We start from the raw sequence: 12,087 nt of genomic DNA, 5'->3' as shown, positions 1-12,087 counted from the left end.
AATATGTAAGCGGAGGGTGGCGGGATCATGCATGTCTAGGTCTTGCTCATGCAATGATTTGGTATTTCATGAACCATCTCATGGGCATAGTCGGGGGTGGCAGATTTCCCCCTCCCCCCCCCACTCGATCAAGTAAAGCAATAGAAATACTTAACTAACTGCCCAATCATGTCAGTTCTGCCCCCCAACCAAGTTCTGCCCCCCAACAAAAATCCTAGCTACTCCCATGAACCATGCCTTTTGTGTTATCTCATATGTCCCATGCTGTGCTTCTAGTGTATATGTTCGTGTTATTTGCATTATTTTTCTGAGCATTGTTTTACTGCTCTGGTTTGTTAAAAATGTTTTGATTGTTTAGGTATTGTAGCAGGAACCCCCCCCCCAATCATTCAGTTTGTACAAACTTCACACACACTCAAACTCACACACTACATACGCTACGCTTCTGTTATAAATTCATAGAAAATCAACCATACATCGGATTTGCAGTGTTCCACTTTTATTTTACTCCATGAAGGAGGGACTACAAAATGGGGAAGGTTTGATACAGGGCAGCCATAATCCCTTGAGCATCCCAGCACATCCACAGGAGCCCTGCCCAGTTGCTTTGCCAACCCTGATGGTCCTAGACAGAAGACCATCAAGATCACAAAGAACTTGCATATGGGAGTGGATTCAGCACGGACTGGAACAAAGGACAATGATCAGCTCTTCCCTCTGGGGGCAGGAAACTGCAAATTCCCCTCTGTCACCTGGAAAGTACTCATGGGGAGGGGGAAAGGGGGAACCAGCCAGGTGACAGGACACTCAGGTTACCACCACAACTCCCTCAACCCCTCCTTTCTGTGATGTATGTATCTGAGGGGTGGTCTTAGGTTACACCCCTTCTGTGATGTATGTATGATGTTTCTGGGGGTGGTCTTGATCTACAGGGTGGCAATTTCAAAAGTCTTTATAAGGTCTTGCACACCATTTTTCTGGTCTTTCCTCTCTCCTGCAAGTGAGGGGAGCACCCTGTTGCAACAGTTCAATAAAGGCCAAGCCTACAGGCTGCTATTTTGCTCCAAGTAATCCTGGTTGGTGTCTTTGTTTTTGTCCAAGGGAGCCCTCGGATTTTTCCGTTAACAGGTATCAAATGTAATTCTAAGGTTTCACTCTCTGAGCCTTAGAAGGCCTCTGGATTTTATGCTACTAAATTAATGGATGGAGTCATTGGTAAAAGAAAAGCTGGCTGGACTTTGAGTTCACAACGAGAAGAGCACAGATTTCTGTAACCAAATTAGTTATTCTCCCTCTATATCTCAACATTTTGCCCGCTTCTTTGGATTTTAAACACTGGGTGGGCTGCTGCTAGCAAATAACACAACATTAAGGATTGATTGAAACAAGGGCTGTGTACACACCATGCATTTAAAGCACACATAAACCTCAAGGATCCTGGAAACTAGTTGTTGAGAGTACTAGGAATTGTAACTCGGGAGGGGGTTAACTACAGTTCCCATGATTCGTCTTTTGGGGAGTATGCGCTTTAAATGTATATGTGTGCAGTCTTAGTTTACCTCATCCTAATCATTGTATATTAATATCACCCAAAGCGCAGAGACTTTGCTCTGGATAGGATGTAAATGAGCCAGCCTGAGCGTTAGACCAGTGTTCCCCAACCTTGGGCCTCCAGCTGTTTTTGGACTACAACTCCCATCATCCCTCGCTAGCAAGACCAGTGGTCAAGGATGATGGGAATTGTAGTCCAAAAACAGCTGGAGGCCCAAGGTTGGGGAACACTGTGTTAGACCTTTGTGCTCACCCCTTCCCTCTAATTCTCTTTCATATGCCACTTGCTGTGGCCATTTAAAAACCCAAAACAGAAGAGAGTCCATGTGGTGTTGTGACTAGAGTGTCAGAGTAGGGCCTGGGACACCAGGATTTAAATCCCCACTTAGCCATGAAGCTCACTGGATGACCTTGCGCCAGTCACTGCCTCTCAGCCTAACCTACCCCACAGAATTGTTGCTGGGAGTAAATGAATAGGGGGAGAACCAAGTACTCCACCTTGTTCCTTGGATAAAAAGATGGGGTTATAAATGCAGTAAATAAATAAAAAATCAATCCCCTTCTCTGCAGAGGGGAAAGTGTGTGAGCCCCAGGTGCACTGTAGGGCTTATTTATGTAGTGGGAAACTGGTTTCCTGTTACCTCTGAACTGAGCCTTAGAGGAATAGAAGGACAACTCTACCAGATTGATTTTGGACTTACGACAGTCGCACCAAAATCTCTTTCATATGTATATGAGATCATAGAGTAAACAGTTAATATAGAAAACTGCATTACATAGAAATGTTCTAACACGCATAGGTCCTAAAGAGAGAGATATTGCACATATCACATCAATTAAGCACGCACATATATAAATCATAACGAATATTGTGGCACGTTTAAAAACTAGCAGATTTATTGTGGTGTGAGCTTTCGTGGACTAGAGCCCAGTCCTCTGGAGGATATAAATTATCAAGAGCCTTCTTATGCATGCACATGCAGACCACTTCCATGCAAATATTTTAACATGTGTAAGCGCCCAGAAAGATAGCTGGCTTGCAACATTAAAAGCACCCCTCTTTCCCTTTCAGATAAATATATATATAGAGAGAGATCATACACAAGCTTTCCCACGTGCATCTGGATGCAATATGTGCAGATGCCTTTGACACATCTGAGCGAATGGCCTGGCAAATTTCCGAGAGTGCAAAAGATGGAGAAAATGATAAGTCAACTGTCAATCTTTAAAATTTTAATGAAGTGAAAATACTGCCTGAACCAGCATGTGAGGAGGAGAGAGACCTCCTTCAGTTTGAACAGATTAAAAAAAAAAACAAAACTCAGGGGGATCAAAGAGGATTAGCACTCCCAATGCTAACACTACTGCTTGGAGTGATGTTTGGGAAAAGGCTATGTAAACCATCTGACAAGAGAAGCTAACCTCCTTTTGGAAAGCCCTGAGCAAACAAATACTAATCACAGAATAAAGGGACAATTAGCGGTGATGTCTCCTGTAATAAATCTACTAACAAGAATACAACCTTCTGGCCATTCACAGCCAGATCCCCAGCCTTGCTGTTTGCTGAGCAGATTAATGGGGACAAATCGGGCAGCTTATTGCAAGGGACAAGCACATTTCTTTGTCTGTCTTGACACAAGGAAGCCAAACCTGCCTGGAATTGTATTTCCAGCTTGATCAACGGGGCATCTGCTCTAACGATTGCTCCAGTTCCAATGTCCGTAAGTGGCACCTAATTTCCTCATAAAAGATGCCTCTGCTAGAATAATTGAAAACTAACAGTCAATTTCAAAAGAAGGACACAGCTAGTCCTGTTGTGACTCACACAGTCATCCTCCAACTTTGGCTTTCTGCGTAAATTATATGGCATGGAGTGCACCTGATGTAAATTACTGACTTAAATCCATTAAGTGTCACTTTTGATTCACATCTGTGAATGTAAGGGGAATCGACCCCTTATGCCAAGCCATGTTTGCTCTTGAAATGCTTCAGCTCTGATTTTGAGGTGACATTTGGTGCGTATGTAATGAGATTTTTTGAAGTGGTCCCATGATCATATATACATTGAAGAGTTATGTTGGGTTTGGGTATTCCTCAACATAACTTTTCTGGGAACAATGCCATGAGTGACATCCTCAGTTCCTGCTGGGTCTGCATACAAGATTATCCATCGAGAAATGATAAGGATATTATGTTAAGACATAACATGGCTGAAGATCAGTGGAAAATAATCTGTTTTTCATGCAGAAGGTCCCAGGTGCAACCCCCAGAATCTCTAGGTAGGGCTAGGACAGAAACCTGTCTAAAATTTTGGAGAGCTGCTGCCAGTCAGTATAGGCACCACTGAACTAAATGGACTAGCAGGCTGACTCAGGGTAAGGCAGCTTCTTGCGTTATAAGTGCCTATGTTCTTTTCAATGTAGCATTACCATTCTCAGGTTTCCATTCTCAGGTTTCTCTTAATCCAGCCCAATCAACTCAGGGCCAATCCTCAGATGAATGCACAGAAATCTTCTTGGTCAAATCTTAGCCAGAGCTGTTATGTTTAAGGAACTTGGGAGCATAGGAAGTTCCCTTATATGAGATCAGATTAATGGTCTTGACTAATATTGTCTTCTCTGTGGTTCTTCGGGGTCTCAGGCAGAGAGTCTTTCTCATCAGCTGAGATCTGAGATCCTTTTCACTTGGAGATGTGGGGGCTTGAAACTGGGACTACTTTGCATGTAAATTGTGTGCTTTACCATTGAGTTGTGGTTCTGCCTAAAGAGCCTTAGAGTATATAAGAGAGGGAGTTCATTGTAAATCAAAGTGAAGCTGCAAAAATGTAAATTGGCTATATGCAAAATTATTTAATTTCTTATCAGCATAGAAGCCTGGTGTATCCTTAAAGAATACAGCCTTACACACCCCTATGGCCATGATCTTGCACAAAGTTAGGTGCATGCAGCCTGTGCTTCTGTACTCTTGAATCTGTGGGTTTGGACAATAATCAAACAGTGGGTTTAGAAGAGAAGATAGGAGATGCCTCCAGCTGGGTTCCCTGCCCCCCGCCCTGGGCCAGAATGTCAGGTAAGGAAGCAGTTAACCTCCACATTTTTTAAATGCAAACCAATGTTGCAGTGTTGTGTGTGTGAGCCTTGGATCTATATGGCACACGTGCTAATACTACATTGTTGTAGCATTGCACTACAGAGAAGCAGATTCCCTCATGTCTTCTGAACCAGGCAAGGGAGCTCTCCAGCAATATCAGCAGCCAGAATAACCAGTGCTGAGCAGGAACTGTCCAGGAGTACAATAGACTAGGAGTAGGACTATGAACCTATTGCATCAGTAGCTTCCATACAGCAGCTGAAAATCTAAGTACCTCGGGTTAAGAACTTAATTCGCTTTGGAGGTCCGTTCTTAACCTGAAACTGTTCTTAACCTGAGGTACCACTTTAGCTAATGGGGCTTCCCGCTGCCGCCGCACGATTTCTGTTCTCATCTTGAAGCAAAGTTCTTAACCCAAGGTACTATTTCTGGGTTAGCGGAGTTTGTAACCCGAAGCGTCTGTAACCTGAAGTGTCTGTAACCCGAGGTATCACTGTACTCAGCCTGGTTATTCCCTGCTGGCCTGGCCCCCACCTTGAAATACTAGGGAAAGTTTGATCCTAACTGTGCTTATCCTAACTGTGCTAACTGTGATTCATGTTTATTGTGGGGATTCGAGAGCTGTAGGATGAATCCAGTGGAAGCATATCAGATCTACTGCATTTCAGTAAGATCTTTGGGATTGCCTCAAGGTGCCCTAGCTATGGTGTTGTATGGTTTATTTATGTGTTCCTTTTGGGCTCAAAGGCCCTCAAAGCATGAACAACAGTAATGCATATTAACAACTTGGGACCAGTTTATCTACAAGATTGCCTTACCCCACATGTGCCCACTAACCTACCCAGAGGCTTAGAAAGTTGAGGTAATTTTAATCTGTTTTAGTATTTTAACTTCTGCATGTTTTAGAGTATGGTTGTGATTCCCCCCCCCCCCGCTTTATCTTTCTGTAAACCGCATTGAGGCTTTTTACATTCAAGTGGTGTATAACTTTCATGAAATAAATAAATAATATCAATGCAAAATAAAGATGCAGTAAAATTACAAGTCATGCAATAAATAAAACAATATGAAATAGTTTTAAAATTCAGACATGAACTTTAACTATGTGATAATATCCTTCCATTCTCCTTTGCTTCTTTGCAGGAGCAAAGATATCATTAGAACTACCTGAGACACCATGTTAGATGTTAGGCTGTCCCAGGTCATCTGGTCCTGGTTCATGCTGGGACTGATGCTGATGTCCTGAGGACGTCTCATGATAATCCAGCTATAGGAGCTTGGCAGGTCCCAATGCTTCTGCACTGCCACTCAGGAATGGGTCTCAGGAGGTGGCTCAGTGGTGCTTTAGGGCATAATATTCAACATCACAGATTAATCATGTCTTAAAACCCTTTAAATACACTTTTGAGTTAGGGTGGCTTAAGAATGTAGTTTCCATTCTTTTGCTGCATATTTGTGTGTGAGGATTGTACACTATGTTAACTATAATGAATATTGCGGCGCAGGAAGGAAAAGTTTCAGCGTTGTTTAACTGAGGATAAAAGGTGTGTTCTTTGTCCGTGTCATTTAAGCTCCAGGTGCAGAGTTTTGTGAATGTGTCATATTTGGGGCTTTCCACTGTTTCATGTAGGAGACAAGCTTCATTTCCCCTGGGTACAAAGCACCAAGGCAGCTCCATATTGCCTAAGGTTCTTTCTTTGGCCTGCAGCAGGGTTGGGAACAAGTAGCCCTCCAAACATCATTGGACTCCCACTCCCATCACCTCTGGCCGTTGCCCATGCAGGCTGGGGCTGAGAAGAGTTGGCAGTCCAACAACATGCTTGTTGTTTCATGGTGATTTATGTATATTCATCTATATCATTTACTCAGAGTGAACACTACTCTTGGACTTGTCTTTAATGTCATCTTTCCATTCTGTCAGATTCAATGCTGACAGTTAACTGACAGCATATTTATCTATTTGTTTTGGTTTTTTATATCCCACCATCTCAAGAAATGTTTGAAGCGGCTTGCAACAGTTTGCTCCTGCTTGATTCCTTTAACCCTGCATATTACAGTCACCAAGCCAACATTTGGCTGAGTGTGTTGTCAGAACCCAATAATGTGGTTAAACTCTGTCCTCCTTAACCTGTAGCCAAGAACAAAACTGCTGCAATCTCTTTCTGAGAGCCAGCATTTGCACTAAACCTTAGTTTTTGCCTTAGCATTACACGCAAACCTGTCCAGTGTAGCTAGTATAGTACTGAGCAAGATGGACCAATGGTTTCATTGGGAATGAGTCAGTGTCCTTTGTTCCTAGTCGTGGTCCAGATCCTTAAGGAGGAGCTATTGGTGATGGAGCATGTGTGTTGTATACAGAAGATTTCTAGTTCACTATCTCCAATAGTGCTAGGAAATAACCTTCTCTGGAACACAACAGATGCATTATCAGTAGATGACCCAGAGCTAAAAGGGGCTATAGTCTGAATTGGTATAAAGCTATTTCCTTATCCTTATGTTGTGACTTGGCAACATGGAGGAATTCCTTCCAAGTATATAGTTGGTGCAGCTGAAATATTAAATACACTTCCTTTGTTGCCTTCCATTTCATTTACATGTATTTTCACATTGCTGGCTACAACTTAATACTTGTTTGCCACCAACATTTATGACCAGACATTATACAAAGCAGAAAAGTCACATAGAGTCCTTTGGAATAAAAGTATTTTTTCATAAAGCTTTTTCTAAGAATTGGGGGTTTCTAGCCTCACTGAGAGAAGCCTTCAATTTCCTGCTTGCCTTATATACATTGGAAGCAATTTCTTCCAAGTTGTTGTCTGTGAACTTGATTGCTTAAGAATCCAGCCCAATAGGCTCTGTTTGAATAGCATTAACCAGAATACACGTTAAGATGCTACAAGTAATCTGGATAAACAGTGATAAGACAAAAGAAAATAAACATTATGCATGCTAAGCACAAATAAATGAAACTTATTTGATAGGCCAATCTCTGTCTACAGTGGGAATGACAAAGTAAATTGGAGGAGTGAGATTGGAGCGAAGCGGTAAACATCTGTCACAGGGAGCATTTTACAGAAGGCTGGAATCGAGGTGAGCAAGATGACACAACCAGAGTGAACGCATTTCGAAATCATCTTCATTTGGCTGGAGCTCATTAAATTTCACACTCAATAAGCAGGATACATGCAAGAATGTAGGGGCTGGATGGGAAGAGGGTAGATAACAGAAACACTGCACCTAGCCTTGGTGACTGAATTGAAACTATTAATCAGCCTACTCCTGATTATGTGGAACTGAAGCTAAACGAAACTGCATAACAGGACTGGAAAGGAAGAAAATGAACATGAGATCAGATTTCTTTAATAATAAATAATTATTGCATTTCATTGCCTTTTGGTCTCACTGTTCACATTTTTCCTGTATTCCCTGCATGTGTTCTTAATCTTGTCTGTCACTATAGATATTATCTTCCATATGAGGACAACACTTCATGCATCTGATAATGTGGGTTCAGGTCAATGAAAGCTTATGCCATAAGAAATCTGTTAGTCAAATTCTCTCTCTCTCTCTCTCTCTCTCTCTCTCTCTCGTGTGTGTGTGTGTGTGTTTGCTGTAACAGACTAGCATGGCTATCTGGAATTTAATCAGAAATTGCCCCTACTCCTGAATACAGCAAGAGGGTAAATCCTACCCTGCAACTCAAAGGTGTGAGTATTTCAGCTACCCCCACCATCTAACTTGGGGGTGGGACACTTCAAGCCCAATGACCAAATGTGCCCCCCCATGCCTCTCTATCTGGCCACTGGGACTCTTCCCCAGCCAAGCTCTTGTGCAAAATAGTCTTCCATGAACACAGTTTTAACAGTGATCCCGTAAGTGACTGTGGAGGCCAATTCTGGATCCACACATCCTTTCACAGTGGGGACATAGGTTTCCGGGTGGAAATTGATCATGGTGAGGGTTTGCCAACTTGCCTTCCTCTAAACACGTTTCTCCCTTTCATCCTGAGTTCAAGCGTCTTCAAAGTCCATGACACCTTTGGTAAAGGCCGTTCTCCAATTGGAGCGCTCACAGGCCAGTGTTTCCCAGTTGTCGGTGTTTATACTACAGTTTTCAAGATTTGCCTTGAGGGAATCTTTAAACCTCTTTTGTTGACCACCAGCATTACACTTTCCACTTTTAAGTTTGGAATAGAATAGTTTCTTTGGAAGATGATAATCAGACATCCTCACAACATGACCAGTCCAATGAAGTTGATGTTGAAGAATCATTGCTTCGACACTGGTGATCTTTGCTTCTTCCAGTACACTAGCATTAGTACACTGACACTACTCTTGTGCAAAGTAATAGCTCCTGTGCAAAGTACTAGCAAAAGCAGCACGTGATGGTGGTTTTTACAGCTCGATATGAAATGGATGCATCATTGTTTCCAGGATAATATCTGCAAGCTTGGGTTATTTTCAAATACTTTATATAACTGACACTGTGTGTAATTATTCATAAAGTAAATGTGTGTAGTAACCATGAAAGAGTGGGAGGACTCTCAACATTAATCTGGAAGTGTGATTAAGGAAGTTCTGTAGATCAGTGGTGGCAAACCTATGGCACACATGCCAGAGGGGGCACTCAGAGTTCTCTCTGTGGGCACATGCACTTTTGCCCCAGCACAGAGCCAGCAGAAGGCGAGGGCAGTGCGTCAAGTCCTCAGCTCAACTTGTGTCTGAGTAGAAGCACCTTGGATGGAGCATTGGGGTGTGTGTGTGCAAAACGGAGCCACAACCTCCAGGGTGCATGTTTTCCCTTGGGGAGCCTCCTCTGGGTGGGGAGGGCGCAGCGCTGTGCATGTGCTCAGAAGCATGCTGATGCGTTGGTGGGCCACCCAGAGTTCCAAGCAGCCACCTTCCTCCTACTGCTGCGAGGTTGAGTCTTTACACACCCTCCAGCTGGGGCACATCCTTTGCCTGCTCGCTTGCCCAGCCCGCCTTTCCCCACTCTGAAAATGGAAGTGTGGCAATCAAAACAGAAGTTATACTGAGAACAGAGCAGTTCCGCTTCCGAAAAAAGTTCGAAAACCCGAACACTCATTTCCGGGTTTGATGTGTTCTGGGTTCCAAGTAGTTTGAGAACTAAGCTGTTCGAAAACTGGGGTACCACTGTATTGCTCCACTCTCTCTCCACATGGATGCGCTAACCTCCCCTTCAAAACTAAAACCTCAGTATTCAGGTTAAATTACCATGTTGGCACTTTGCGATAAGTTAGTGGGTTTGGGGTTGCAGTTTGGGCACTTGGTCTCTAAAAGGTTTGCCCTCACTGTTATAGATGTACAGTGGTGCCCCGCAAGACGAATGCCTCGCAAGACGGAAAACCCGCTAGACGAAAGGGTTTTCCATTTTGGAGGTGCTTCGCAAAACGAATTTCCTATGGGCTTGCTTCGCAAGACGAAAATGTCTTGCGAGTTCCTGCGGGGTTTTTTTCCTCCCCCCCTTTTCCCAAGCCGCTAAGCCGCTTAACAGCTGATCCACTAAGCCGCTTAACAGCTGATCCGCTAAGCCGCTTATCAGCTGATCTGCTAAGCCGCTAAACCGCTTATCAGCTGATCCGCTAAGCCGCTAATAGCGCTAATCCGCTAAGCCGCTAAAGGGCTTGCTTCGCAAGGCGAAAAAACCGCAAGACGAAGAGACTCGTGGAACAGATTCTTTTCGTCTTGCGAGGCACCACTGTACAGAACTTGTTCTGGGTAATGACAAAATACTGTGTAACATCAATGATTCCCCTTGTGTTGTGTTGTGTGTGTGTGTTGATAAGAAAACTCAAAGAGTTTGTGTTCAAGAATGCTGGTGGGTTTATTCTTGGACCCGGATGTGAAATCCCCTTTTCCTTTCAGTGGTTTATTGCACCTAAAGTTAATACTCTATCTTAAAGGTTTGCTGACATTCTTGACTCCCAATGCTGGTTCACCAAGGCCATGAACATTAAGAGCACAACTTGATCTGACACCAGGAGATCTATGATCATATCACTTGCTACTTTCAAAAGTGCAGTTAGGGTCACCAGCTATGATCAGGATCATGACACTGGAGAAGGGAGGGATCATCTTTTTTTCTTTTTCTTTTACACCATTGAGAAGATTTAATAAAAATGTAGAAACCACAAACAAAAAGGAAAAAGGCGGTTGCACAACTGAATTGGGTCCTAACTCATTTCACTTTTCAAAAAAGCTACTTGGGACGACTTCACTGCTTTTCCCCACTTGCCATTTTCCCAGTGAAAATCCATAGCTGCAATTTGCACTTACCACAGTGCTAGTTTTAATCTGGTTTTCTCCTCTTCCTTTTTAAACAATATTTAAAAACTGGGCAATTCTTTTTAATAATTATTTTAAGGAAATGCATTGCTACATTTTTTTTATTGCTGTTAGCTAAGTCAAAAGTGGACTTATTAGAACATAATTGACTGTCTCTGATGTATAATAATAATAATAATAATAATAATAATAATAATAATAATAATAATAATTTATTATTTGTACCCCGCCCATCTGGCTGGGTTTCCCCAGCCATTCTGGGTGGCTTCCAACAAAGATTAAAAATACATTAAAATGTCACATATTAAAAACTTCCCTGAACAGGGCTGCCTTCAGATGTCTTCTAAATGTCAGGTAGTTGTTTATCTCTTTGACATCTGATGGGAGGGTGTTCCATAGAGCGGGCGCCGCTACTGAAAAGGCCCTCTGCCTGGTTCCCTGTAGCTTCCCTGTAGCTTTGCTTCTCGCAGTGAGGGAACCGCCAGAAGGCCCTCAGCACTGGACCTCAGCGTCTGGGCAGAACGATGTGGGTGGAGATGCTCCTTCAGGTACTGTATACCGGGCCAAGGCCGTTTAGGGCTTTAAAGGTCAACACCAACACTTTGAATTGTGCTCGGAAACACACTGGGAGCCAATGTAGGTCTTTCAAGACTGGTGTTATGTGGTCTCGACGGCCACCCCCAGTCACCAGTCTAGCTGCCGCATTCTGGATTAGTTCTAGTTTCCGGGTCAACAATGCATTAAGGTATAACCCCATCTCTTCTCTTTTAGTTGGGGTGGGGTGGGCAGGCAGTGTTTTCCTATGACTAATGGCTAAAAACAAACAGATTGAACTACTTTGGGCCTGAGGACAACACTTCACAAAACTGATAGAGCAGGCTCTGATCCACAAAAGGCTCCTTTCTATTATAATAAATTTAATAATCTTTTAAGGATTTGCTGCAACAGGCTAACATAGCCCTCACTCGGTAATCTATCTTTAAAGTTTACAATAACACTTTGGATCAAACTTACAACTATGATCAGCTATAGCTACGATTTTCAAAAAAATCAGTATGGCTTTAATAGTTGAAAGCCATGATAACGAGAGCCAGTTAAGGTCACTGGTCAAGGGCTCAAGTGACAGTTGCTTCCACATACC

General features: G+C 43.0%; 1 protein-coding gene and 1 long non-coding RNA gene across 14 annotated transcripts in view; one reads left to right on the top strand and one right to left on the bottom strand.

Moving 5' to 3' along the window:
- Positions 1 to 12,087, bottom strand: part of LOC308574303 — a 397,067-nt gene that overhangs the window by 190,584 nt on the left and 194,396 nt on the right. The gene's annotated exons all lie outside the window — the stretch shown is intronic.
- Positions 1 to 12,087, top strand: part of LOC308574241 (uncharacterized protein) — an 83,582-nt gene that overhangs the window by 63,033 nt on the left and 8,462 nt on the right. For 5 of the 13 annotated variants that reach the window (XR_014002363.1, XR_014002364.1, XR_014002366.1 and 2 more), the window contains 2 exons: positions 7,623 to 7,731; positions 8,261 to 8,348. The exons of 4 other annotated variants lie outside the window; for them this stretch is intronic. The gene's annotated coding sequence lies outside the window, so the exon portion shown is untranslated. The remainder of the gene's footprint in view (positions 1 to 7,622; positions 7,732 to 8,260; positions 8,349 to 12,087) is intronic. 4 more of the 13 variants (XR_014002362.1, XR_014002361.1, XR_014002368.1 and 1 more) reach the window with 4 other exon arrangements.

This window comes from Podarcis bocagei, assembly GCF_964188305.1.
Source record: "Podarcis bocagei genome assembly, chromosome: 15".
Lineage (NCBI taxonomy): Eukaryota > Metazoa > Chordata > Lepidosauria > Squamata > Lacertidae > Podarcis > Podarcis bocagei.
The sequence above is the reverse complement of the archived record's forward strand: the minus strand, read 5'-3'. Positions and strand labels throughout refer to the sequence as shown.